Raw genomic sequence first — 4996 nt, 5'->3', positions numbered from 1 at the left:
TTATTTTAAGCTTCTATATACGGGTTAATTCTATTTAAATTCTATTTTAATTTTCTTTAAGTGTATAAAGCTTGTAAAATGCATTTCCTTTGTGATGTTTAAAAACTTGCTTTCCTTGGCAAGATAAATAATAGGGAATATTTAAGTTGGGTTCCAAAGCAGCCTGCCACACTTTTATATAAACAGAGAAAAACCTGGGTAATGAAACAGAAGCATTCTTCAAGATGATCCATAGTAACTACAGGGAATCAAGCACAATATTTCAAGTACTGTGGATTTGATGCATGTCAGTTTTATATATTATGCAAATTCGTCTTAAATCATAGTAATTTTGAATGAGCATTCCTAATTGGATTTCATATCTTTGTCTTTTTAACTTATTTGTATTGGAATGGTTCAAAAGAAAGTCTGACTTAATAAGGTTCTGCCACTGATAACAAGACCTTGTAAATCAGACTTATTTCTGTTGAACCGTATCCTATAAAATTTTGTAAAACTATTCAGTAAATACATGTTTATTTGAAAAGGGTTTTTTTTTTCATTTTTTCCAAGTATGGATTATCTAAGACAGTGTTTCTCAACCTTGACAATTTTAAGGCATGTGGACTTCAACTCCCAGAATTGCTGGCTGTGGAATTCTGGGAGTTGAAGTCCACATGCCTTAAAATTGTCAAGGTTGAGAAACACTGATCTAAGATGTCATATTCTGATTTTTTTTACTTGGGGCTGGCTTACATTTTTTACCTTCTGTATTACTAATGAGTGTGCAACCACTTTAGAGGTAATCTACTTACCTCTAAAGTGGAAACGCTACCGGTAGTTTTATAGCATCCCTAAAGACCCTCCTCTCAAAAAAAATTAGCTGGGAGCTAGAGGAGCAGTACTTTTGTGCCAAAGCTCTTTTAAAAAATGAGCCTTGGAAATAGAAAACAGATGAAGAAAAAACAATCAATATAGTTACAAAAAATACATTATATCCCAGATAGCTGTTGTTATAATGAATGACCTATCCTGCAAGATTGATACAGCTAACAATAACAACCCTATAGGATCCTTAGAAGAATATCTTGATCACTTTCATATGTACTTTGATATCATATTTGAGTGCCAATTTTTCATGAAGAAATAGCTGCTCATGTCATTTAAAACAATATCGGTAAATATTTCATTATAATTGAAATTCTTTATATGTTTCATAACAATATGTATGCTTCAGTCTGCTCATTGAATGAAAATGCTTTTTAAAAAACAAAACAAAAAACCAAATATATCTATTTTAATATGCAAATATAGATGTCATTTTTTTCTGCAGGCAATACTTGAAATGCATTTCATTTGAGAAAGAAATAGCTGTAATTCAACATATAATAAAGATATTATTTCTTTTTGGCTTTCACCTTAGAGTGTGCATTTCTTAAGGTTATAAGGTTAAGTTTTTGCATATTATAATAAAATTGAAGCTTGATCATAAAAATAATAAAACCCATCTTTTTACACATTTTGGTGGTATGATGTTTTCTTGTATGCGTAAGCAATTTTTATTTATTTAAAAATGTATGTCTCTGTTCCTAGAGGGGAACTAATGGCAAAAAAGAATTACCAATATTTAAATAAATTTAAAATAATACAGTAAGTAAAAACATTTGACAGTCTTTAATAGTCTAGACAATCTTGATCATAACAGGTTAACAATAATTAAAAGCAAGACTTCAATTTGAAGTCTTATGGGTGACCATCAAACTTCATAGAATTGGGGAATGCAGAATAAGTACCAGGTAGAGATACAGTGGCAACCATTGCATTTAATATTCAAATAAAATTGGTGCAACCTGGTGAAAAGTTGCCACATTTGGTTCCAGTTGCAATTTCTGAATATTTGGGTGGCCACGCCTATGTGGAACATAGTACAGTTTATAATCTGGAGATAATTAAATCATGAATGACTTTAGAAAGGTCTATTTTTGGCAGAAAGTAGTGGGGGATGATCAGTCCAAACTGAAAACATTCTTTTAACCCAATTAATCTTGCAAAACTAATAGGAAATATTTTAAATAAAATTATTTGCATTCTAAAAGAACTTTTTTAAGATAAACATTCAGGATATTTTATTCCACCTAATCTATCACAATTGCCTTTCTATTGGCATACAACCTAATGTAATCACACAGAGAAGGAAGTATCCTTTGCAGACTTAGTGACTTCCTTCGGACATTAAATTGGGGGGGGGGGGGCAAGACTGTGCCACATAGAATGCTATTAGCCACCAGCAGTTGTCCTGCATCACCACCACTTTCTATCTTCCAGCAGTGAATGGAATCCATTTGTCTGTACTTTGGTACCAACGATTTCCATTCCCTCAAGCATAGGTCTGCTCAGAAATTCTGGAGGAATCAACAATGTTCCCTTTTCTTCATCTATCAAAAAATAGAAGTCATTTGGAAGACATTAAGTAAGCAACCTGGTAATTTTCATGTGTTTTGGACTACTGTCTGAAAATCCCTTGCTACCAACCATATCACCGTGTATAATAGAAAGTAGAAACTCAAGATATTAGGAGTAACTGAGTGTGTGTTTGTGTGTATTCATTGTATACTTTGCTCAGATACAAGTCGTTCAGTATCTTTTATGAAGAAAATCAAAACAAGCTTAAGAAAAAAAGAAAAGTTATAGTATTCATTGTAAGGGCACATTGCTGATGTGCCTCAAAACTGAAGTGCCAGGAAATAGACTGAAAAGCTTTGAGGAATGACAAAATGGGCCAGTAAGAATGGGGAGAAGCAACACTGGTCACCTTATTTATGAAGACAAGTGGAACTGGCAAGGGAGAAAAGAATTGGAACAATTAAATGATTTGAGAGGTATATTACAGGGCTTTTCAACCAGTGCTACACATACCACTGGTGATACATCGGCAGGTGGTATGTGTACGATGGGTTGAAAAGCACTGTTAAAAAAAAGTGTAAAAGTAGACGAGGTGAAGCGGCAGCGCCGCACAGGCTTGTGGGAAAGTCAGCTGGAACTGCACAAGGCATTGCCTGGGTCCTGCTGAGAGCCCAGGATCAGCGCAAGCAGCTCCGGCTGATTAGGGGTGGCAGGCAACCTCACGCAGTCTTCAGGCAGAGATTCAGCTGGAACTGCACGAGGTGTCGCCTGGGTCCTGCTGAGAGCCCAGGATCAGCGCTTGCAGTTACAGCTGATTAGCGCTTCCAGTGCACCGGGAAGAGAAAAGGAGGAGGGGGCAAGAGAGAGGAGTGGTTATAAAAGAGCAGGTTTTGGCAGGAGAGGGAGATTAAAAAAAAGACAAGGGGGGGGAAGAGAAAGGGACAGCAAAAGAGACAGAGAAGCACAGCCTTGAGGAGAGCAGTCAGCTGGAGGTGCACCAAAGAAAAAAGGGGGGAAGAGGACACGATATAGAAGAAGGGGGAAGAGAGGATATAAAAGAAGGGGGGAGAGAAGAGGACATAAAGGGGGGAGAGAAGAGAGGATATAAAAGAATGGGGGAGAAAAGATATAAAAGGAGGGGGGAGAGAGGATATAAAGGGGAGAGAAGAGAGGATATAAAAATGGGGAGAGAAGAGAGACTATAAAAAAGGAGAGAGAGAAGAGAGGATATAAAATGAGGAGTGAGAAATTTGTTAAACGAGTTTTGCCCATTTTATGACTTTTCTTGCTACATTTGTTAATCACTGCAGTTGTGTAATTAGTAACACGGTTGTTAAGTGAATCTGGTTTCCTCAATTACTTTGCTTGTCAGAAGGTTGCAAAAGGCAATCACATGACCCTGGGACAATGTGACCATTATAAATATGAATCGGTTGCCAAGCATCTGAATGTAAATCACATGACCCTGGGGATGCTGCAACTCTCATAAGTGTGAAAAATGGTCATAAGTCAGTTTTTTCAGTACCGTTGTAACTTCAAACAGTCACTAAGAGAACTGTTGTAAGTCAAGGACTACCTGTACTTTATCACTTTTTTCCTTTTTTTTTTAGTCATTAAGTTTTTGACACCTTGTTAGGCGACTGGTGGTACTTGACTATTGCCATATCCTAAAAGTGGTAAAATCAGTGAAAAGGTTGAAAAGCTCTGGTGTATTATACTCTTCAATGCTATCCTGGAAGACACCAAATGCATGTTACACAATACCAATTGTATTGCCAAAAAAGGTTAGGCAGCCATTTTGTACTAACCTCATTCTTACTGCAATTTTGCCTCCTAAAGTTGTGGGGGTAACTTTAATACTGTACAACATGATACTCAGTACAAGTCATATAGGTTTTCAGGATCACATGACACTCAGGATATCTTTTTCAGAGTTTCAAAAGCCAGAAAGCTTAGTAAGTGTGACTTACTAAGAATGCTCCCCCTTATTTTTAATTCATTGCTTACTCTGATTGACCTGTAGGTGGTTCAGGAAATCCAGTATTAGAGCACCCCCTTGAGTTTGGAATAAATTAAGAACAAGCGTGACTAAACTGTTTTGTGTACTGTGCCTTTAAAAATAGAATGGAAGGTGGCAGACAGTAAATCTGTTTCCATGGTGAGAAAGAGCTTAAAATCCCCCAAGAGGAGCCACTAAAGTTCCAAGCCTTAATGGACGCCATCCCCACGTGGTAAAAAATTTTCACTTGTAAGTTTCTCTTGACTGGTTTTAAATGTTCTGTATTAACCAACCAGTAAAGGGGACATCCCAGATGATTTCAGGTTAAGTGCAAGTAAACCTCCCTCTTGAACCAGAAATGGTGGTAGTCAAAGATCCATCTGTTACTATGGTATGACCAACTGTAGTTTTGATGCTTGTTTCTATTACTTAATCATTTCACAATGCAGCAAAAGTGACAGAGTGATTTCCAACACCTTTTTTTTCCAGTTGGGATCTGCCAGTTTCTCTGTTGTTTAAATTGTTTAATATTAAAATTCTTGTGTTTGTTGTTAAAGTGGCAGGCTGGAGATGAGAATGCAGTTATTATGGGCAACTGAACATAATATTTTTGTG

The sequence above is a fragment of the Protobothrops mucrosquamatus genome, unplaced genomic scaffold, assembly GCF_001527695.2.
Source record: "Protobothrops mucrosquamatus isolate PMUCROS unplaced genomic scaffold, P.Mucros_1.0 scaffold3057, whole genome shotgun sequence".
Taxonomy (NCBI): Eukaryota; Metazoa; Chordata; class Lepidosauria; order Squamata; family Viperidae; genus Protobothrops; species Protobothrops mucrosquamatus.
This window is presented reverse-complemented; position numbering follows the sequence as displayed.